Consider the following 25,122-nt stretch of genomic DNA (forward strand, 5'->3'; position numbering starts at 1 on the left):
TTGAAGCAGCAACAAGGCAGAGTGCACAAAGAGCAAGCCAAGAGGGAAGGAAACAAAAATGTGTCAGAAAATCTAAAAACCGCGCAGATCAAAATTTGTCAAAACAAGGCCCTGGTTTAAACCAACAAGGAGGGCCCCTACAGCTTGGGCCTTGACAAAGCACAGACTTTTTATTTATTTATTTATTTATTTTTAGCCCAGCTGTAGAAAGCACCATCTAATGAACCTGTCTGGGGCGGCTGTCCCCATCCTGTCAGGCATGTCAGGAAATGACAAGCACTGGGGACAGGCCGCCGCCAGTCATAGACAGGCCTGCCAGCTGCAGAGTTCAGCCCCAATCTAATCACACCACCAGAAAATAACTTTCACGCTTTCAGCCTGACAGGATGGACTCGAGGAAAAAAAAAAAAAATAGGGCTGGAAACAATGCTTTTTGTTTCAATTACATATCATTTTTATGCAGTAATTAAAAGGAAATTTACTAACACACACAATCCATGTTACTTTGTATTAATGCAACAAAGTGTAAATGTCATTATTAGAAATGGATATACAGGTACTTTGCTGATATGGACACAGAAAAAGAAAGGGAGAGCACCTCCATCTCTTGCCATACCTAGGCTATATTGTATCAGAAATTTAACATTGTTTTCAACTTGGTTTATTGATATCATAATCAGTTATCTTCAAAGAGTTTTCTTGTAGAGATCACTGGGGAGCAGTGGTGTTGATTTTATTTCTTGTGTTTTGAAAAGCAGTATGTATGAACCTGGGTCTCCTGCACTGCAGGCAGATTCTTTATCAACTGAGCCACCAGGGAAACCCAATGTATGAAGAGAGTAACAGGATAAAACTATTTTCCAGTGGCATATTTACTGCATTTGCGATGTTGAAAGTGTCATTATGAATAAACATGACCCAATGAGGACATTGTGACTTGGCTTGTGTTTATATTGCACAACTTGACACAAGGGACTAAAAGAGTTGTAAAAATCACAGTCTAATTAATTTCTGTGAATCAGATGGTCATTTTAGCATCAGGTAGATCATCACATAAGTATGTTCATTTTACACATAACTATTGAAAGTAGAATTACATGTAATATGTATAGGTCAACCCTTGGTTCATGACATGACCACATATAAATAAATGATTATATAATAAAATACACTTTACACTCAGTAGTGTTTTTCAGTCACATTTGCCATAGGGTAACTGCAAGCATTTGCACCAAAACAAAAAAGGCTCTGTGTGTATTTGTGGGTCTATAAATGCACAGAACAGGCTGAAAGTGCTATTCATTCTGATTGCTAAAAGTACACTCCCACTTATTTTTGAAGTCATGAGTCACAACATTCAATTTAATGGTCATAATATTACATTAAATATTAATATGTTTGAGACATGTTACTGAAAATGTCACTATTGAAAATACAAAGTTAGAATCTAATAACTGCCATGTACTAGTTTGGCTGATTCAGTCAACTTAAGTGACCTCTGTGAGCCAATTTCCTCATCTATAAAATGGTGAAAATAGTGTCTGCCTCATGGGATTGTTGTGGATTAGACAGTGTGCAGAGGGTTATCTAGCATAATGCCTAGAATACAGTGCATGACTAACAAAGTTGCTACCGCATTTTACTTAAGAGAATCCAAAGAGCAAACACGACAAAATTAGGTTTTACTGTCTAAAAATAATACTCACTATGAAGAGCAAATATGGGGCTGGATATTGATTCTACTATGTAAAAGTCAAGTCTTTCATAACTGCCCAATCACACTGAAATCACAGTAAGTAAACAGAATGGAGCAACTGAGACAGGAATATGCCTAAACTATGGTTACCACCCTAAGTGTTAGTTGCTCAGTCATGTTTGACTCTTTGCATCCCTGTGGACAGTAGCTCACTAGGCTCCTCTGTCCATGGGATTTCCCAGGCAAGAATACTGGAGTGGGTTGCCATTTCCTTCTCCAGGGGATCTTCCTGACCCAGGGATTAAACCCGTGTCTCCTGCACTGCAGGCAGATTCTTTACCATCTGAGCTACTAGGGAAGCCCAATCACACTGAAATCACACTAAGTAAACAGAATGCAGCAACTGAGACAGGAATATGCCTAAACTATGGTTATCACCCTCACTCCCCGCAAATAACCATGAGAATCTCAATGAATACAAGAGAATAGGACTAAGCTACTCTGTTCTAAGATAACTGAGGTAAAGTGGGCATGCATTTAAAATGTCACATTTTCTTATACAAAATACATGTTTCTAACATATAATGACTTCACTCAAACTTTTGTGTATGATTTTGTCATTAGTTTGCTCAGTACTGCGTTCCTGGTGCATTATTTAATTCATTTCAGTCATGTAGGAGTAAGGAGAGCTATGGCCTAATGACCTCAATTTTCACTTAAAGAAACAAATTTCCTTTTTGCAAATTAAGACAATTTTTCTCCTGTCAACCTTGTTTTAAAATATTAACCTTATTCTCATTACAGTAAATACTCATATTTGTCATCCAGGTTTGCTTACAATTGCAACTTTATCAAGTTATAAAATATTGCTCCTGCTCTTACTTTACCTATCCCAAAGAAAAGATGAAAAATAAATATTTTCAATGAATTATCTTTGCTACCATGTAAATGCACTTAAAAATGTCTTGTTTATTTTTGTTTGGCATCAACTAACATCAAGAAAGAGAGCAAAACAAGGCAAATAGAATATGATTATAGGTTTTCTTGATGATGACTAGATACACTCTTTCTGGAAATCTTTGGCCTGCCCTTTTGTTAAAAGCCATCATAATGGATGCACTTATTCTTGGAGTAGAATTACTGGATATATGAAATACTGAAAATTTGATAGGAAGTCTAAATTGAACATGATCAAATTACTATAATGCACCATAATATAATGTTGAATTCCTAGGAAAAAAGGAAGAGAACAGAACCATGGTGGAGTACAACTCATATCTGTAATGTTTTGTTTCATAAAAATTATCAAAACAAATACAGCAGAATTTTACAGAACGTTAAAGGCGGACATCAGATACATGGCATTGATTATATTACTCTTTTTTTTTCTGTTGATGTATTTCACAGTAAGATAATTTAAAATATTAATAAAATGCAAAGTATTAAGTGTATGCTCTTATATCTATCTCTCTAAAGATGTGCCAAACATTTTCACATGTTCAACTTTATTTAGTCATCATAAAATCACTGTGTGATGTGTAGGGACAGAATTTCTACTTCCATTTTATCAGTGAGACAGAAGAGACTTAATGACGTTAGCCTACTTCCATCAAGGTCACAAAGGCCTGAATGCTGGTGCAGCTGAGACTATAGCTTCAGAGTTTCCATATAGAGCACGTTCTCCCAAAAATATGGGCAGGTTTTCTCAAATGTATTTCATTAATAGTATTTTCAATGATTTCTATAATCATTTAATGTATATCTTGGTAAACGTTCAATGATATGCTATACAAGGCACTAAAGCAAAGCAACTATATTGAAAGCAATAAAATGTAATAGACTTCGATAGTAACTCACTTATAAGCATTCATTTGTCTTAAATTTTTTTCTGAAACATGGTAGGACACCAAAAAAATGTAATAAATGTTGTGATTCAGCATAATACTAAATAAATCACACCAATTTTAGTTCTATACATAAACATTTAAAAGTGGATCCATGTCAAGGATCAGAATACATTGTGCCCTACCTTTATAATGCTGTCTGAATAAAAGCCTTCTAATCATTCATCCAGGTGGTCTGTTCTCATAACAGTACCTTGCCTGCTGATCAGGAACATCCAGATAAGTGCTTGCAGTGGTAACTCTTCAACATTGTGTAAACAAGCCTTTATTGGGAAGACGGTTGTTTTCCACTTTTCCATGATATCTAAACCAATACGTTCAATTATAAAATTCACATTATATACAGTAATTAATGCTATGTTTAATAATGTGAAACAAAATCCAAGTGATGTACTATGGCATTTATGTTTTCCTTGGAACATGTTCGGCTTAACTGGGTTTGCTAAGAAAGACAAACTCAATGTTGAAATTAAGGAATTTAAAAATGACAATATGGTTCAATGACATAGACTTTACTACAGAATTTACTCTAACTGGAATAAATAATCTATGAATGTGTTGAGGATGGTCCTGTAAATGGAGCTCACAGGAAACACTGATAGGCACTTGTGGGAGTGGGAGAAGTGAGTCATTGGAGATGGGAGGAGGGAAGAGCTTTGGGGGCACTCTCTGTACCCCTTTACTCACTCACATGACATTGCTCAATGCTGATGGCTGTTTGGTGTTCCAAAAACTAAAGGACTTGATTTGTTCCTTTGGAGCACAGGCAAAAAGAGAAGGGTCTTTCTCTCTTTTGACCCCTAGCACAGCTCTTCCTGACGGGCCCTGATGCGGTGTAGACCTAGAGGGAGCTCGTGAAGCGCTGGAGTCGCCTCTCAGCCATGCCTTAAGGAAAGAGCTCTCATCAAAGACCTCCTACCAGTTAGCTTCATTGCGGTGATTATCAATCTTTTAGGAATCAATACAGCAAAAGAGTAATGAGGAAACAATGAATATTAAAACATTACCATGGAATGTGGTGAAAAGAGGCTGGCAATGTAAGTTTTTAGTTTTAAATGTTTTCATCTAACAGAAAAAGAAAACACATGAATCAAGCATTCATTTTAATTTCAAAGAAAGAACATATCAAAGAAAAAAACAGAAAGAAATAAAGTTATAATAAAAATAAAATCAATATAAAGTTAAAGTGGTAAAAATCTTGAAAGTCTAAAAATGGTTCTTTGGGAAAAAAAAGTGAAAAGACACAGCACTTGGTAAGTATCTTTAAAATAGAGGGAGAAAAGAGTATACAAATCTAACAAATAGGGTTGTAACAATGGATATAGAAAGATGCTTACAATTGAAAATGAATACTCTGAAAAACTATATTTTAAGATAATTTCTATTTTACAATGTTGAACAACTCCCAGGAGAGGTAAGTATTGCTTGGATAGTAACTAACTGGGTGTCCACATCTGGAGGGGTTTCTTCCACTGTGAGTTTCCACTTCAAGTTACTGTCTCTCAGACCTGAGGGTCCAGCCCAGACCTCCCCCGAGGCACAGAGCCATCACTCACTGTCCCCTTCAGCTGAATGTCTCACAGGAAACTCAGTGCAATACATCCCATATGAAACTCAGTGGAAACTGAAGGTGTTAGTCACTCAGTTGTGTCCGACTCTTTGTGACCCCATGGACTGTAGCCTGCCAGGCTCCTTTGTCCATGGGATTGCCCAGGTAAGAATATTGGAGTGGGTTGCTATTTCCTTTCTCCAGGGGATCTTCTCTACCCAGCGATCAAGCCTGGGTCTCCTGCACTGCAGGCAGATTCTTTACCATCTGAGCCACTAGAGAAACCTATTTTCCTTAAAACTTGCTCATCTTTCTTAAGAAAAGTAAGCTTAAATGATTGATCATTCTGAAGTCAAAAATGAAATTCTGTGAAAATTAACTTTGTACTTTATGAGTTAAGTGATTACACTCAAAGTACCTAAATTCTTGAAAGCTTATATTTCTTATCTGTCAAGTAGTGAAAATAAGATAAAAATTCACAGAGATATTATGATGAGTAAATAAAACAACGAATAGGAAAGTCTCTAGCATGGTGCTTCTGTGTGGCATAATTGCTCAGAAAAAGCGGTAACTATTACAGTAGTAAAGTTCCCGTTATTATCTTAATGGATGGCACTATTATTCATTAAATAATCAAAGCTGAAAATCTAGAACTTATCTGTAAATGTTATTTTAATCCCTATCTCCAACTGATGACTAAACAATGTTGATCTTAGCTCTAAGTGAAAGCCACTCAGTCATGTCAGACTCTTTGCCACCCCATGGACTGTAGCCCGCCAGGTTCCTCTCTCCATGGAATTCTCCAGGCGAGAATACTGGAGTGGGTAGCCATTCCTTTCTCAAGGGGATCTTCCCAACCCAGGGATTGAACCCAGGTCTCCCACATTACAGGCGGATTCTTTACCATCTGAGCCACCAAGGAAGCCTTCCAAAATAGTTCACAAATCTGCCCTTTCCTCTCCATTTCCAGGTCTAAAGCCCTCACTTGGCCTACAGCAAGTCTCTTAACCGGATCTGTAATCTGCTTTGATCCATGGTATACCCTGTAAATTATGTGTATGGTGCACTCATTTCTCCCCAGTCATAGCTGATTGGGACCAGGGTGAACACCTGTTTCAGACACTAGACAATCAGATTCCCTCTCCTTGAAATTTGAAACTGGAATTTTAGTTTGTATTGGAGCAGAAATAAACTGTACGGAGCCAGTGAGGCTACTCTGAGGTTTTGAGCAGGGAGATTTAGGGAAATCTAATCAGTGGAGAGAAATAACAACGGAGCAGAAGCAGAGACAAGAAACCACATGGCCAAAAAATGGAGAAATCTAGAGTCTCCAAATCTAGAAATTTAGGTTTTCCAACTCTCAGTTCCAGTCTCCCATCAAGCTCCAGCTGTACTTGTCATTGGATGTAATAAATCACCCCTTACTGCTTAAAATAAGTGCTCTTTTAGTTTAAGCTAGTTTGAGTTCTATTTCCTACAGTCAAATGATTCCTGAAAGTTTATACTTGTGATAATAATGGAATCAGGATGAGAACTTGCATCTGGCACTTGGCTGCTTACATCCTATCAGATTCTATTTTCTCCTGTTGGGTTCTTGAGTAAGAAAACACACAATAATAATAATAATCAGGTGCAAAGCTAAGAATCCACTCCAGTGTTCTTTCCTGGAGAATCCCAGGGACGGGGGAGCCTGGTTGGCTGCCGTCTATAGGGTCGCACAGAGTCGGACAGGACTGAAGCGACTTAGCAGCAGCAGCAGCAGCAGCAAAGCTAAGAACTTTACAATAATTAATAGCTGATACTATCCTCTGTCACTGCAAGGCTATTCTGGCAAGAGTTGGATTGAAGAATTTACTGTGGATCTGAATCCAAAGCAAGGCTCTACCACCCAGCATGAAAAGAAATTTGGGGGTATAGAGTCCTGGATAGCTCTGTGGGGGAAAAATGGCTGGGCTTCAAAAGAGACCTATCTCAACTTAATGATTCTACAGAACAAGGTAGAAGAAAGCAGGCTGGGTAGGTTATCTTGAGGGATCAGTTCTGTCCAGATGTGTTTACCTCATGGGAGCCCTGACAATTTAACATTATACTGACCCTACCAGTAGTGAATTTTTATGGGTCATGAAATACTGTGAATTCTGGAAAATCAGAGTAGAAATTTCTTTCCTATGGGAACAAAACCAAGCAGTAGTTTCTTCTCTATGGACAAAGCAGAGATGTGAGGAAATAAAAGAATCTCCTCTCAACAGAAGTCTTAGCAGTAAAAATTGTCCAGACAGAAAAAGGTGGGCTACGGTATGTCATAAATAAATCGTGAGTTTCAAGAGCAACCTCTTCAATTGAGGCAATAAAAACACGCTGAAACCTCCAATGGACTTTATTCTGGTTTAAGAGAGAGGAGACTTGTGAGAAGTGTGAAGACTGTGTTATTTTCCCCCGCAGGGTCAAGAAGGAAAGATGGTCAGGACGAAAATAACATACACCCATAGTGGAAAAGGGGGAGACCAATTCCTGGAGCTATGGGGGAAAAGGATGGTGGTCACTTGGGTGGTGTCCCTTGGAGTCTGGTGGTCAGGATGTCCCCGGTTTACCTGCATCTGCCTGTAGCTCCAGACAGTCTCAGCTGCTCCTCAGTACTGCCACCACTAGCAGACCCCTCCTCTTGGGCCCTTATTCTATTCAATGCCCCTGTTCTCAGTGCCACCAGAGTTAAGCGGAAGAGACATTTCAATCTGTCCAGTACAGGGAGAGACATGGTGCCTGAGGCATTCTCACCACTGGAGCATTGGTTCACTTGGTGATTTTATCACTGAAGCATAGTTATACATGGCAACTGTATCACCATGAGGCACTCTAGGCTTGCCTTCTTAACTAAACAAATCATCAGATTACATTAGGCTTTCTAAAGTATACTGACTCTTGTCTATATTATACTGAGTGCTATTTTCAGACTTTTGCTCACATTATCTTTACAAATAAATGGATGCCTAGGAAATCAAAAGGTAAATGAGATAATATCATTATCAAAAGCATTTCTTTATAACTATTTGGGGATGCCAATGTGATAAGCACTATATAAAGCCAATTAGAGACTTGAATGATCTTACCTTTAAAAGATTATCAGTTGAAATATAAAATTAGAATGAACTCATAGGTGCAAAGAATTGACTGCAACTAAAGTCCTAATTTATCTGACATTAAGGAGTGTCATTTTGTGCACTAGGAAGCAGTATAAAATTTTGAAATTTGGGTAATGTGAGACCATGAGAAAATGTCTACATTTCCCTCCCCAAAAGACTGGATTCAGAAACCGTTTATAAGGGAAAGAAAAAAGAGGCCTTAATTAATAAGGGAAGTTTGAATTCTAAAAGAAAGAAAGAAAAAGAAATTTAGGCATAACAACTTGCCAGGCAATTTGAAAGGTTAAGTAGAGTTGTCCTGGTAATTTGTAGATGTTTACTTCTTGTCTGCATAACTGAGCATCAAAATGTGCTAAGGGTGAGAGAGGAACTAAGTCTACTTCTTTTGCCATCTTCTATGCTTGATTTGGGCCAATGGTTTGTCTCTTACAGTCATCTGAGGGGCAGCATGTACAGTGGAAAGGGTCAGGCTCCATGAACTAGCCCACAAAACTCCTCTCCCAAATGGCAGGTTCCAGGCGACATTCTCGGAGAAGGCGATGGCACCCACTCCAGTACTCTTGCCTGGGAAATCCCACGGACAGGGGAGCCTGGTAGGCTGCAGTCCATGGGGTCTCAAAGAGTCGGACACGACTGAGCGACTTCACTTTCACTTTTCACTTTCATGCATTGGAGAAGGAAATGGCAACCCACTCCAGTGTTCTTGCCTGGAGAATCCCAGGGACAGGGGAGCCTGTGGGCTGCCATCTATGGGGTCGCACAGAGTTGGACACAACTGAAGTGATTTAGCAGCAGCAGCAGCAGGCAACATTCTTTCTGACCCAAACTCTATCAATAACTGGAATCATGTGATTAGTGCTAACTGGCAGGGAAACCATGTGTACTCACACCGACTGGGCATTTTGTACATGAAAAATAGTATGTTGTTTTTTTATGCTTCTCATAAAGCTGCAGGGATGTGTTTTTCTCTACATTTAATAAGTAACAACCATTCTACCCATCATCTGACATAATCATGACTAATGTTTCCTGCCTTCCCTAAATTGAGGCAACTGGATCAACACAGGAGTCAGAGGTAAGAATGCCTGTCGTATAGCATCTCTCTCACTAAGACAAGGACACGCAGAGCCTAGTGGTACAGTGGAAAAGCATGGACTCAGGCATTAAATAAACTTCAGTTCCACTTGTGATTCTGTCATTTCACTGCTTTTGTGCTTTGCAGAAAGTAATTTGGACTCTCAGGGTCTATTTCCACATTTGTAAAATAGGGATAAAAAGTACTGATATTTTAGGAGTGTATAAGAAAGAAATAAATATAATAAAGCGCCCTATATTTCACTCTTTCCTTATCTCCATGTACCATCAATATAACTGTAAGGGAATGGTGTTGTGTTTAATAAATTTGATTCAAATGCCACATGAAAAGAGTACTATCTTCCCAACCATGCAGGCCACTTCATGAAGGCAGGTTCTTTACACTCAGGACTGAATAAAGGTAACTCCTTGATAATAAAGTGGGATGTACAAATCAGCATTCCAATGTTAATGTTAAATGTTAAATAATCAGAAGGTTAATATTAAATTTCGACATGAGAAAGTCAAAGCTCAGTCATGTATAAGGAAAAATAGTATAATGTAATATATATATATACAATGCTGCTAAGCTGCTAAGTCACTTCAGTTGTGTCCGACTCTGTGAGACCCCATAGATGGCAGCCCACCAGGCTCCCCTGACCCTGGGATTCTCCAGGCAAGAACACTGGAGTGGGTTGCCATTTCCTTCTCCAATGCATGAAAGTGAAAAGTGAAAGTGAAGTCTCTCAGTCGTGTCCATATTCAAATGTATTTAAAGATAATAGTTGCCTGATTTGTAATACTGAATTCCAGGCTCAGCTGACAACAGGTAGAGTATATAGTGCTGTCTACTTGTTCTTCACATCATCAAAGGATGAAGCTCCTTTTGTAAGAAACATGATGGCTACACTGGCTACATACAGTGATCCCATTAGTTGGCGTATTTATGGAGGAAGCATTCAAATGCTTCATAGATGGCTTGCCTGAAGAGCCCTTGTTTAAAAAGATAAGCACTAATATGACCCCCCTTCTAGATATCGGATTTCACCACCAGGCCAAATTTCTTGTAGACTTCGAATTCCTGTTCGTGGAATATAGGCATCTTCTTTGGCTTGAACCATTATGATGAGGCTTGGGTCAACTGGAACTGAGAATTTTGCTACATGAGTACGTTCATCCATAACTCCTTTCATAAATATTCAAGATTCTTTCTGAAGATCGTTTCTTCTTTGTTCTTTACTGAGTAGGTGGAATGACTGAGGACTGCACCTTGTGTAACCACTTTTGTTGGCTGAAAGTGTTTGATTGAAGCAGTCCATCTTAGAGGTATCTTGTAACAGGAGTCCTTCTGATGTGGCACTGATAGATGTTTTACTAGATTTATGGCACTCAACAGGTTTTCGGGACACAACTTGGTCCGTAATATCTAAATTTAAAGTTCTACAAACCAGATTAAGGTTGGTTAGCTTGTCTGCACTGCTAGGGAAGCATTTCACGAACTCTTGTCCCATTCTGAAAGAATCTATTCCACACTATTCAAGCATGTGAATAATTTCTTCTTCATAAACTGTGTATAACACTGCTTTTCTAGTTCCCTCCAATTAATTGATTTACTTAGCACGCCCGTAGTGAAGACCCCAGATGCTGTGGACCAAGACAGACATGGAATCAATGGCATGGGCTTAGGCCAGTTGGATACTGCTAAGGAAGCCATGTGTCCTCCCACGGATATTCCGGTCATTCCTAGAGGTCCATAACCCTCCCTCTCTAGCCAGTGCAAGAGAGCTGCAGATTCTAAAACAAGAGCTCCTCCCATCACAAAAAGGTCAGACATGTTTTTTAAGCTGGACCTTATCTGGTCCTTGGGTTTCCTGCAGCCATAATAAGGGTTTTCTAACAGCAAAGAGGCCATTCGGGCTTCTTTAATCACAGGACAAGCCATTAGTGTTCGTCGTCTCTGGTAATGACGATCTCCTGTTCCAGCAAGATGAATGCATACAGGTCTGTATTTGCTGTTCCACTCTTTAGGCACAATAAATTGGAACCTAGCAATAACAGATTCAGTTGGCATGATATCAGGCACATAATGGGCCATGGGGGAAACAAAGTGTCCATCTAGGATCTTACAATCTGATTGCTCTTCAGTCTTATCGATGTACACTGGATAATCACTTGAAACCAGATTCTGACATCTTTCTCAATTTCCAATAATCTTTCTGAATTCAAAGAGTCTTTTGAGATCCTCTGGCCTTCCCCATCAGTCTCCGGTATAGAATATCTAACTTGCTCACACCCATCAGTAGCAAACAAACATCTGCCTCCTGGCACGTAGGCAAGCGCTGCAAGAAGCTTGGGAAGCGTGGCCTGGAACAGCTACTCACTCAGTGGCTGCTTGACGGCCGCCTGCTGTCCAGCTGCCAGCTGGCCGAGACTCCCAGCACCACGGCTCGCTAGGCTCCTGGGACTCACCATCCTTCTGAGCCCTGAAAGCAGTGACAATAGTCTCCCCTATATATATAAAATATTATATTATATATAATCAATAATATATTATTGTATATACATATTATTGTATATATTACTATTGTATATATAATATGTATTACATATACAATATATAATTGCATATATACAATATTTTATATAATTATATATGTAATATAATTGTAATATAATCATATTATGATATAGTATAATAAAAAGTATAATAGTCTAAATAGCATAAAAGTACTCGAGGAATTCTCTGGTGGGCCAGTGGTTAGGACTCAGTACTTTCACTGCTGTGGCCCGGGGCCAATTCCTGGTCAGGGAACTAAAGTCCCTCAAGCTGTGCAGCGTGGCCTAAATAAATCAATAAAAGTACTTGATTGTGATTGTTTGAGAATTTTATTTTATTCAAATTCAACAAATATTTATGTGGATTCTTGCTAGAGTTCATCTGTTCTGGAGCCAGGAAAACTTGGGTACAAATTAAGTGTATGGAGATTTCAGAGAGAAACAGATAAATTTAATGGTTTGGGGGAAAACTTCTTATTAAAGATGATATTTGATATGGGCTTTGAAGGATGCCTAGTCTTTAAAATGTGGAAAAGGGATGGAGGATGGAATTCAGCAGCCTATAAAGGTAGGAGAGGCTTCTAATTTTAGGTTGGAAAATATCAAACTAATTAAAATTGGCAACAAGGCCTTGGTGATTAGAAGAATGGTTTCTTTTAAGATCAGGAAGTGAAAAGAAAATTTAGGAAGAAAAAGAAAATGATGCATTTGGTTTGGGGTAAGCAAGGCATCCTGAGAGGACTCCCTAGGAGAGCAGGCAGCTAAGACTATGGAGTAACAGCAAGAAGACAAGACGAGGAGATGTTTGGCATTATCTACACAAAAAGAGCTTAAAGCACGGAAAGGGATTAGGTCTCTAGGCTAAAGAATGAAGGGGACTGAAAGGATGCACCTTTGGGGATGAGAGAGTCTATATTAAGGTCACAGCAGAAAGAAGAGCAGCCAGTGAAAAAGACTGAAGGGCCAGTGAGTTAGTAAAAAAGTGCTTGAGGATTTGGGAAGCTCAGTGTGAAATGCTGTATAGAAATTGGAGACTACTAAGACAAAAAAAGCCACTGAATTTAGACCCTGATGGATCTAAAATACAGGATAGGCATAAAAAGGCAACAGGATTTTGACTGAATATATATATATAAGATACGTGTTGCTTCAGTTGTGTCTGACTCCCTGCGACTCCATGGCCTGTAGCCCGCCAGACTCCTCTGTCTATGGGATTCTCCAGGCAAGAATACTGGAGTGGGTTGCCATGCTCTCCTCCAGGGGAACTTCCCGACCCAGGGATCAAACCTGGGTCTGTTACAACTCCTGCGTTGGCAGGCACGCCCTTTACCACTAGCGCCACCTGGGAAGCCCATATAAGATATATGTAGTGTTTGAACAAATATGAGCTTCAGAGCCAGGAAAACTGGGTGTGAATCTCTGACGTTTCAAAGTTGTGACATCTTTAATATCAAGGTTTTTCTTCTAAAAAGTGGTGATAATGATGTCTAACTTCCTTAGTTGTTGTGAATATTAAATTTGGATATCGTATGTAAAGTGCCTAGTGCAGTGTCTGGTCATATTATGTGCTTGAAACTAATGAATGTTAGTTTCTTTTCACTTGCTACATGGAGAACATCAGGCAAAGGATAATTCTTCATTGAAGGGACATTTAAGATAATCAGAAAGACAGATGTGAAAAGTAGTAAAACAGCAAGAATCAGGGTGTGGCATGAATAATACATTTAAAAATCAAATAAGGACTTCCCAGTGGTCCATTGGCTAAGATTTTGTGCTCCCGAAGCAGAGGGCCCAGGTTCAATCCCTCGTCGGGGAACTAGACTCCACAACTAAAGAGTTTTCATGCTGCAACTAAAAAGATCCTGCGTGCTGCAACTAAGACCTGACAGCCAGATAAGTAAATAAAAATAAACATTAAAAAATTAAAAATCAAAAAGCGAAAAACACTGGACCAGGTGTCTGAAGATGTTGGTTTTATTCCCAGAAACATCATTTACCATGGAATTCTTTGATAAACTCACTTAAGCTTCTACTCAGTACTCAGCTTTCCCATTTATAGAACTGAAATAGAATTCTAGTTCCGCTGAACAAAAATGACTATTTTGGAGATCAAATATAAGATGTATAAGAAAACAGTTTACAAACTATTACACAATAAAAAAGAATTACTGGAAGGTATACACATCTAGCGCTTGATAGCATTACGGCTATCCATGTCTGCATGTGCATGCACACATTAAACCGTCAGTTGCTAGCTGGACATTAACCTTGAATGATTCTCACTTCTCTCTGACACCTGAATCCCAACCTTTTGTTACTTTTCCTGAATACATAAACCCACTATGTAGACATGGATGAAATTTAGGTTTTAGGTTCAGGTTCATAAATTAATCTCCAACTTTTCAGTATCTCCATTGAGTGTATATTTAAGCTTGTAATTTGGTCATCTGACTTTCCTGTAGGCTCAGTTCGGTTCAGTTCAGTCGCTCAGTTGTGTCTGACTTTTTGCGACCCCATGAATCGCAGCACGCCAGGCCTCCCTGTCCATCACCAACTCCCGGAGTTCACTCAGATTCATGTCCATCGAGTCAGTGATGCCATCCAGCCATCTCATCCTCTGTTGTTCCCCTTCTCCTCCTGCCCCCAATCCCCCCCAGCATCAGTCTTCTCCAATGAGTCAACTCTTCGCATGAGGTGGCCAAAGTACTGGAGTTTCAGCTTTAGCATCATTCCTTCCAAAGAAATCCCAGAGCTGATCTCCTTCAGAATGGATTGGTTGGATCTCCTTGCAGTCCAAGGGACTATTTTTAACATTTCTGGAGCATTTAAGATTAACTCCATAGCAGGAGTAAATTACAATCAGAAGGGAATTCAATGCCCCCAAAGATTTCTTAGATTCCAGCAAAACACCTATGTTACTATTTTGCAAACAGGATAGTGGTTTTTACATTATAATTGCATGTTACTGTGTGTGATACAAAGTATCCTTTGGAATAACTGACCAAATGCGAAGTTATAAGAAACAGGTAAAAGAGGAAAACAAAGACTGAAGTGTTTTAAAGTTTCAGTTACTCATACCGTCATTTGATAAAAGGAATGTATTTACTATTATTTAAGAAAGACATGTATTATGTGAATGGGAATGTGCTTAGAAAATGAAAGTAACAGTCAAAACTGATTATAAAATATACTGTTTCCTTAACCTAATGTTCTCAGGACGATTAAGATAATAATCTAATGGGTTTTGAAGTGTTCCATCACTGACTGAATCTCTAAATTTAAAGGAGCAATTTGGGGGGCAACGAATGGAAAAATGCATTTAAAAAATTTTATAAATTTGTTTTTTAAAGGTATGGCCAATAACAAAAGTTGCTACAAAATAAAACAATAAATATCCTGGTTGCTTTTTGTTGTGTCTTCAGAATGTCCAAAAGACAATAGTGATTATGTGGTTTTTGATAAGGGAGGTGACTAAAAAGTGCCTTGTCAGTTTTCCATTCCTTGCCAGCTGCATTAAAATGCAGCTCTGAGCACCTTTTTTCCTCCTCAGTCTGGAATTTCAGAAGCAAAGAGTACAAAAGAGCTGATGAGCAATGAATGCTTCACCCTTCCTCAATTAATCTTGTCTCTCTACCTTTGCTTTTGCTTTCCCTCTACATGAAGGTAATAATGACACCCTCATCCATTATCCTTTTATCCCTGTTATTCTCGTGAAATTGCTTAATAATATGTTACAGATTCGTCTTCACTCACATAATTCTTCCTGTCATTTGCTGTATATCATCCTACAAACATACAGCCCACTTTCACTGGCCGTTCTTTGAAGATTATTGTCAGTGACATCTTCAGGATGCGTTTGGAATCTGGAGCATCATTTCCGTTGCGATGGGGAATTACACTGACTTATCTGTCATTGCCAAAAGCACAACAAGCAATTCAGTATTAATGCAAAGGTAACATGGGTTTTTATCCTGCCTCCAGAATAAGAGCTCTTGTAAATTTATGCTAATATGGCCCTTTTAGAGTTTAATAACCTCTTACCCTACTAGAAAAAGACTTACACATACACAAACACATACGGACTCACACTCCCATGTACCGGAAAGATAGCTGGTCAATGGGTAATTATTGATTTTCAATCTTTTTTTCACATTTGTGTTCATTTCACTTGGAATATTATATAGATATGTTATGGAAAATAGTAGAAATGCAAAGATTCCATTTCAATCCCTAGTACTCAACTATTTTTGATGAAAAAAATATTTTAACCAAAAGAATTTGTAAAAGTTCCTCCACAAATGGTGTTTTAGTTAGCTTTTCTATCAAGAGTTCAAGACCACTACAAATGAGCAGTTTTCCCTGGTTGAGGGTGGCATTCCAGAGGGACCCAGGCAACCCAGTGTGTGTGCCAAGTCTGACAACACATGACAAGCTGGTCGGCGTGCAGTAATTTGACTAATTATACCGGATTAGAGCATATTAATGCAAGCTGTTTTCTCCAGAGTTAATGACCTGCTGACTGGGTTCTGTTAGGCCCCACTAGGTCTACAGGCAGCTAAAAAACAAAACCCTGTTTTGTAAGCCCTCGTCATTTCACATCAGCAAATGAGTATATCAAACGATGGAGCAGCAAAATGTAAGCGACATTTGTCTGCTCGAAACTCCTGCAGCCTTCCCCAAGTTTCCACCTCATGGGCTTCTTTTATATAAATTTGATGTCAGTTTTCTTTTTTTGTTTTGAAAAAGGAGTAGCCAGGAAGTAAAATCTGGGAGAAAAAAGAAGTAATATGGAGAATATGTTATTGTTGAAGGCATAGAGGCTGTTGTTTTGAAACAGGGTTTATGTGAAAAAAAATTAAAGTGGACATTGATTTTATTACACATCTGTGTTCCCCGTAACAAGACTATGTAACAAATAATGATGAATGCCAAAAAAAGATAAATGTGTAATAAAATCTTTTCTATCCCTAATTTTATCTGAAAGATATTTTTATTCCAAAGGGATTTTTACGTTTTAAAAATGTGGCTGGATAATTTAATAATTACATAAATAAATGTAGGGAAAGGTAAGATGTTAATATTTTTAAATTATTTGTCCATTTCTTTAAAATTAAGTCACATTTAACTCAAAACTAGCTAGGAACTTTAACATGTCCCTGAGTGTTAACATTTATATAATTTATGTTTATAATTTTTGCTTCTGAGAGATATAAAGAGACTTATGGGAATATATAAGGTATTTGAATTGGAAATATATGAAAAACAAGGTCAAAAATAGAAAATTAATCTAGATGTAGGATTAATAATAAAAATGAAAAAGCACAGCAGAGTCATTTAAGCTTTCATTGTTTGGGCCACAAATTCATGAATTCCCCAAAACCAAGGGAAAACAAAAGAGGTAATAAATTCACCATAAAGTTAATAAGACAAAAACCAGTTCAGGAATAACTGCACAATTGTTTCTAATCCTAAAGCTCAAAATAAATTTAAGTCAAGGGTTTTCACAAAAAAGGGCACTGTTTAGTATAAAAATAATGTTTCAACAATATCAACACACTGAATTTTAAGGCTTTTAGCATTTCCCAAAGTACAACTTAGAAAAATGAATCCTACAGAGAGCTAGGACAGAGGCCACTCTTGCCTTCTGAGAGAAAGGGGCTCATCCAGAGTTATGCAAGGGGCTGATTTACAAGGGCCAGGAGGTGCCTACCCCAGGCAGAATCAAGGCAGCTAATCCATGCGTTTGCCAATACTCTGTGGTTTGGCCTGGCTCATGAGTATGAGCGCAGGGAATCAAGATTCCTGTAGAGAACTGGAAACAGGAAACATAGAATGCACTGTATAACTGGCAGGAGGAACTGCAGCCGAAATGTGTCATGATGTAGTGAGAGGACAGGGGAGCCAAGATGGGCCAGGGGCAAGTCTAAAATTCAACTGAACCAAAGCTGTGACCAAGTACAGGAAGCTTACGTGTTGAAGGAGAAACGAGGATGTCTAGAGATCAGCAGACCAAGTGGTTTAGGAAAGAGAATAGACAGAGCAGTCCCTGGAGCTGACTTACTTCTTGACTTTTAATGTTCCAGACTATAAAAAACATATATCTTTACAATAAAGTTCCTGTTTCTGGAGGTAACTTGGAACAAAGTCTAGTCCACGCAACCAAAGGATCTAACCAAAAAAGAGGTCGACACAATGAGCCAAGTAATTTCTGCTAACCAGGTTTCACCAGGAGTATAGAATATTTAGGAATGAAGAGACTCCTCAATGGGCTTCCCAGGTGGGTTAGTGGGTAAAGAATCCACCTGCAATGCAGGAGAAGCAGGAGACTAGGGTTTGATTCCTGGAGGAGAGCATGGCAACCCCCTCCAGTATTCTTGCCTGGAGAATCCATGGATAGAGGAGCCTGACAGGCTACAGGCCATAGGGTCACAAAGAGTTGGACACGACCGGAGTGACTGAGCATGCATGCACACAAATTTCTTAACATTCAAGCAAGCTTCTATAAATGCTCTTTCACTCAGTCAAAATTTTAATTGATGTTGGGTGCTGTGTGAAGATTTTGCTTCCCACCATGTACCTACAGAAATTGAAAGCAACACCATATGCTTTCACTGTAAGTGCAAGACACGGGAAAGTCTGACAAGCTCCTTTGGAGATCTAGTGTTTCTTTCTTTTTTTTTTTTTAAATGCCTGCCTGAATTGAAGACCATCCCATTTCTGCTATGGAGCTGGGGCTAAGACAGATTTGAGGAAAGAAGTCTGAGATCCCTCAAGGAGTAGAGAAAAATCTCATCCTCAAATTTTTGTTGTTGTATAGTTGCTAAGTCGCGTCCAACTCTTTTAGGACCCCATGGACTGTCGCCCACCAGGCTTCTCTGTCCATGGGATTTCCCAGGCAAGAACACTGCAGTGGGTTGCCATTTCCTTCTCCAGAGGATCTTCCTGACCCAGGGATCAAACTGCGTCTCCTGCACTGGCAGGTGGATTCTTTACCACTGAAATGCCAGGGAAGCTCCACAACTAATAGTCATAAAATTGTTTGCTTCAAACAAGTAATAAATTAGAGGCAGAGATAAAAATAAAAATGTTTATGTTGGGCATTAAGGTCACTGTTCAGCAAAGGTCCCCAAAGTCAGTGCAATTTCATACATTGCTTTTTAGTTACTTAACTGTAGCAGCGATTCACAGACACTACCCTTTGGGTAATTCATTTTCACTACCAATACTACCCACTCCAGTATGCTTGGGCTTCCCTAGTGGCTCAGCTGGAAAAGAACCTGCCTGCAGTATGGGAGACCTGGGTTCAATCCCTGGGTTGGGAAGATCCCCTGGAGAAGGGAATGGCTACTCACTCCAGTATTCTGGCTTGGAAAATTCCATGGACTTATAGTCCATGGGGTCACAAAGATTTGAACATGACTGAGAGACTTTCACTCACATTCCAGGTTAGACCATCAAAAATTCTTTCAATTCACTCTCATACTAAAGTTAGAGTAATTATTGAGAAAAGTAAATCTGCTTAAAATATTTTACCAGCTTTCCCTCCCCAACACTTGATAGTAAAGTGTAAACTTCTCAATATGGTCTATATTCTCCCTCAAAATTTGGCACAATCCTTTCTAGTCTAATTCTTGCCAGCATCCTATCCCTTACAGTCTCCTACTATACAGCTTCTTTCAAATCCTTGAATGCATCATGTTCTGTTTCATCTCCAGGCCTTCATATGTAGTGGTCCAAGAATAAGCGTGGAAGTCACACAGATCTCAATTCTATTGCCAGTTCTACTAATGTTTAGCTCTGTGATTTTGGGCAAATCGCTCAGCTTTTCTGAATCTCTATTTCCTCATCTGCCGATTTGGATTATAATATCTACCTGTAAGAGACTGTGGGGATAAAGTTGTGTAGGTAAATATGCAACAAATGATAGTCACTGTAATTACTTTAGATCAGGGCACCAATCTATTAGCAGTTAATATCAACATCAGAGAGTTTGGGTCAAACATCAGGGAATTTTGATTATATTACAGTCAATACTGTAACAGAAGTACTAAAATCGTCTTTGCAAACCTAGAATAAATTATTATGATGGAAAGGGATATAACTGTAACATGTTCACTCAGGCCATTTTTGAGTATTATACTATAAGAAGTACACTTAAAATTAAAGAATGCCCAGAAGAGGCTGGCCCACGTGGCAGCTGTGCAGGTGGAGAGAAGTGATAAAAGTATATTGAGGTAGTGAAAATTATTTGCTGAGATTGTCTATGTGAGAAATGAGAGAGAGAGACAAGAGTCAAGCATAACTTCAAGGCTATGGCTTGAACAACTGGATTGCTAAGGTTACAAAAAGGTTAGATGAGAAAGACTGTAGGTAAAACAATTTTTTTTTGGATCAGGTGTAGAAGGAAAGGAAAACAGGAGCTCAGAACTAGATAAGGCAAGCTCGATTTATCTACTAAAACAGACATCCAAGTTGAAATGCCTAGTAGACAGCTGAGTATAACAGCCTGGAGGGCGACACAGAGATCCAAGACACAAATATACATCATGGATTTTTCAGAATAATGATATTTAAAGTCACATGACTGAATGAGATTACCAAGGGAGTAATTGTAAAATGAAAAAGAAGTCTAAGAACTAAGCACTGGGGATCTCTAAGGTAGGGTGGGTAAGGAGTAAAGAAGATTCAACAAAGGAGGCTGAAAAGGAGAAATGAGTGAGGAAGGAGGATAACCAGGGTTTCTGGAAGCCAAAATAAAGATGAGAATGAGTCAAGGATGAGTCAAGGATGAGAATGGGATAAATTATGTTGAACAGAACTGACGCTCCAGATTTGGCAAAATGAAGATCACTGGTGACCACGACAAAAGAACGCTCAGTGAAGTGGTGAAAGCGAAAGTCTTCTTTGAGTGGATTTAAAAGAGAAAGGAAGAAATCATTGGGAACATTTTACAGGAAGAAAGTGTATAGTAGCTAGAAGACAAAAAAAAAAGAGGAGATCTGTATTGCTATATACATCCAAGATGGTGGGGGGATAGTAAGAAAGTGTCCTGCAATGTGAATTGAGACCAGATGACTTAAAAATCCTTTTTACCTCTGTGGTAATAGTTCTATAACTGAAAAATGATTTGAAGTTAAGTACTTTTAACTAGGAATCAAAAGAATGGACTGCTCTAGTCCTTCTAACTAGCTGTATGATCATCAACAAGTTATTGGGGGGCTTTACTTGTACCAAAAAATTGGAATAATGAAATAATACATTGCAAATTCTAACTCTAAACATTTAAGAGGTAATGTACTAAGAATTTATGTCTTGACTATGTTGCAGGGGATAAGTGAGAGAGTAGCTGAACACTAATGGGTTGAGTGTTACGCATCTGCTCGTCCTTACACCCTATTCATACTTTGCCACGATCTTATGAGGCAGATCTTAATGGTTCCAATTTTTGGATGAGGAAACTAAAGACAAGAAAAGTTAAGAGGTTTTATATCCAACTTAGGCTAATTGTACAGCCTGAGTTGTTTTAAACATAACATCTTGATGTCACAATTCTATGAAGTATTTCAAATTAGTACTGCTAAATTAATATATATGATTTCTCAAACACTTCCAAAACCTAATAAGACAGACCTATAAATCTTTCTAGGATAGGAGTGAGTAGCCTATCCCTTTCTCCAGCAGATCTTCCCGACCCTGGAATCGAACTGGGGTCTCCTGCATTGTGGGCAGATTCTTTACCAACTGAGCTACTTGGGAAACCCATAAATCTTTCTAAACATTTTAAAACTGCCATAAATAATAATAAATCAGACACATTTAATAAATAAAACTGGAAATATCTAAGATATTCTAAAGAATTAATATGAACCTGGTTTAAATGATTATAGGAATTTACTTTCTCAACTTACCAGTTATTTAAATTTGAATTAAAGATCAACTTAAAGTAAATGTTATTTATATACACAAATTAAAACATTTATGAATAAAATAAAATCTGTAAATCAAACTTAAAGAATAAAGTAGAAAGTTTTCTATCATTAAAACGAATTCATTTAAAATCAATTAATTGAATAATAATAAAACATAATTTTTAAAGTTCTCTCATGCAGAAAAGATCTCCCAGATACTAAAACTCACTAATATTGCTAAGATTATTTATTTTATTATATTATCTCTTAGATGAGGAAAATGTATTTATTAAGGAAATTTCCCCAAGAGGTAATGGAAATTGAAAGCCACATATTTTTAACAACATTCTATTTCTTCCACCTTGTACTTTGGCTATCCCTTCTAAGATGCAATCACAAATTCAGAATATAGCTTCAACTCTAATTTAGGTCTAGATGTATTCCTGATAAAACAAGATTTTTTTTTCATGCACACTATATAAACCCTGGTAGCTCAGACAGTAAAAAAATCTGCCTGAAGTGCAGGAAACCTGGGTTCAATCCCTGGGTCAGGAAGATACTCTGGAAAAGGGAATGACAACCGACTCCAGTATTCTTGCCTGGAGAATCTCAAGGACTGAGCAGCCAGGTGGACGAGACTCCACGTGGTCACAAACAGTCTGACACGACTGAGCAAGTAACACTAGCACTAAATATAAATGAGGAGTTGAAAAGCTAATAATTAAAAATGGATTTTTTAAACAATAAAAACTAAGTGATTATACTTTTAGTTCAGAACTCCTACTTCCATTTTTCACTCCCAATTCTCAAATTCCAGATGAATTGTCTAAAATTTTAGAGGAACCACAGAGCACAGTGAGTTAATCTTAAAGCAACAAATGTCAAAGATCAAATATCTATCCCTGAAATAACAGTTTGCTATTTCTAAGCCTAAATTAAAACACTATGTATCTTTACATACTAAATCTTGTAAAAATTCAGTTTTCACCCAAATGTTTGGATTCCATGTGAATTTATCATGGTTCCAAATAAGAATATATATATTTTATTTACATATATATTTTGATATGCACAGTAATAGAATAGTCTCATTGCAAAAGTAACTTTTAGAAATGTTATTTTGAATTGAATTTTTCCCATTCATATTCTTTACAATAATATACCTACCTATATATGTATTTACTATTAAAAGTCAATTAAATTCTACAGTTTATTTATCTATTGTTAACTGGCCATTTGGATATCCTCTTTTGTCAAATGCATGTTTAATCTGTGCACATTTTTAATTGGGTTGCCCATCATTTCCTTACTAATTTGTAAGTTGCTTTTATTCCATTTCCTTACTAATTTGTAAGCTGCTTTTATTCCAAGGATATGAGCTCTTTGTTAAATATATGTATTTGTAAATATAAAAAGAAAACCTCAATTAATACAAGTCAGTAATTTACTGAGATAACAATGATGTTTTGAATAGTAATATTTGGAAGAAGCACAAGCTGGAATCAAGATTGCCGGGAGAAATATCAATAACCTCAGATATGCAGATGACACCACCCTTATGGCAGAAAGTGAAGAGGCTCTAAAAAGCCTCTTGATGAAAGTGAAAGTGGAGAGTAAAAATGTTGGCTTAAAGCTCAACACTTCAGAAAACGAAGATCATGGCATCTGGTCCCATCACTTCATGGTAAATAGAAACAGTGGAAACAGTGTCAGACTATTTTAGGGGGCTCCAAAATCACTGCAAATGGTGACTGCAGCCATGAAATTAAAAGACACTTACTCCTTGGAAGCAAAGTTATGACCAACCTAGATAGCATATTCGAAAGCAGAGACATTACTTTGCTGACTAAGGTCCGTCTAGTCAAGGCTATGGTTTTTCCTGTGGTCATGTATGGATGTGAGAGTTGGAGTGTGAAGAAGGCTGAGCACCAAAGAATTGATGCTTTTGAACTGTGGTGTTGGAGAAGACTCTTGAGAGTCCCTTGGACTGCAAGGAGATCCAACCAGTCCATTCTGAAGGAAAGCAGCCCTGGGATTTCTTTGGAGGGAATGATGCTAAAGCTGAAACTCCAGTACTTTGGCCACCTCATGCAAAGAGTTGACTCATTGGAAAAGACTCTGATGCTGGGAGGGATTGGGGGCAGGAGGAGAAGGGGACGACAGAGGATGATATGGTTGGATGGCATCACGGACTCGATGGACGTGAGTCTGAGTGAACTCCAGTAGTGATGGACAGGGATGCCTGGCGTGCTGCGATTCATGCAGAATAGGACATGACTGAGTGACTGAACTGAACTGATTTGTATTCAGTATGGGAAAAATATGCAACATTTCATTTAGAAAAAAAAAAACAATAAAAGAATTTCTATATTTTATTTTTACACTCAAAAATATAAATTGCAAGTCAAGTCATTGAGTGACACCTGAGAGAGGGTTCTGAACTGCATCAGTCTCCACACTGGGTAAACCCAGTGTATAGGAGGTAGGTACTATTCAGTTCCAGCATTGTGGGGGATAATGGTTATATTTTGGGGGAAAAATGTGTGTGTGTGTGTGTGTGTGTGTGTGTATCTGAAGCTTTATAAAGTTTAGGGTAAAATAATGAGAAAACAGTTTCAGTTAAGAACTGGTTTGCATACTACGTTTCAGGGAAGAGGGCCACAAAACCTTTGGCAGTTTGTAAATTGGCGGTTTGTTGGTCAAATTTTGCTACAGATATGTTTTGCTTGGCTTGCACAGTACTTTTGGTTGTTTTGTTGATTTTAACTTCAATTAGCTAGCAACATTCTACAGCTGAGATGTTCCACAGTTTAATTTTAATCCAAAATATTTCCTCTGAAACGAATACTCATTCAGGATTGTATATAAAGAATGTGACATATCCCAATATCCAACTGAATATTCAATCTGCTGCTTTCCTCCTACATAGTATAATTATAATATATATCTTGCCTGCTTTTTAATTGAAAGTAGTCTTACTTCTTTACTTCAAATTTTCACATTCCAAATTGGGCTTGTTCCTTTCTCTGAGGGAATAACTATAATTGGGCAAGGTGTTAATACTCTACTGGACAATTTCAAGGTTAAATCTATAAATTAAGAAATTTGAAAGATTTTAAAGTATAGCATTAAAACTATTTTGACAGTCAACCAGGTTAACAAACATTAAGTAAAAATGATAATGTCTGATGTTGACAGGGGATCAATGACCTGGCTGTTGTATATGGTATTTTATATATTAGTATAAACTTTCTGGAGCCGAGGTTTTAAAACAATACATATGAAAGCTTCAAAA

At 38.0% G+C, this 25,122-nt stretch overlaps 1 protein-coding gene and 1 pseudogene across 8 annotated transcripts in view; both read right to left on the minus strand.

The window, feature by feature from the left end:
* Positions 1-25,122, minus strand: part of NBEA (neurobeachin) — a 672,618-nt gene that overhangs the window by 157,230 nt on the left and 490,266 nt on the right. The window lies entirely within an intron of this gene.
* Positions 10,182-11,740, minus strand: LOC120883120 (annotated as a pseudogene).

The sequence above is a fragment of the Oryx dammah genome, unplaced genomic scaffold (assembly GCF_014754425.2).
Source record: "Oryx dammah isolate SB20612 unplaced genomic scaffold, SCBI_Odam_1.1 HiC_scaffold_24, whole genome shotgun sequence".
Classification (NCBI taxonomy): Eukaryota; Metazoa; Chordata; class Mammalia; order Artiodactyla; family Bovidae; genus Oryx; species Oryx dammah.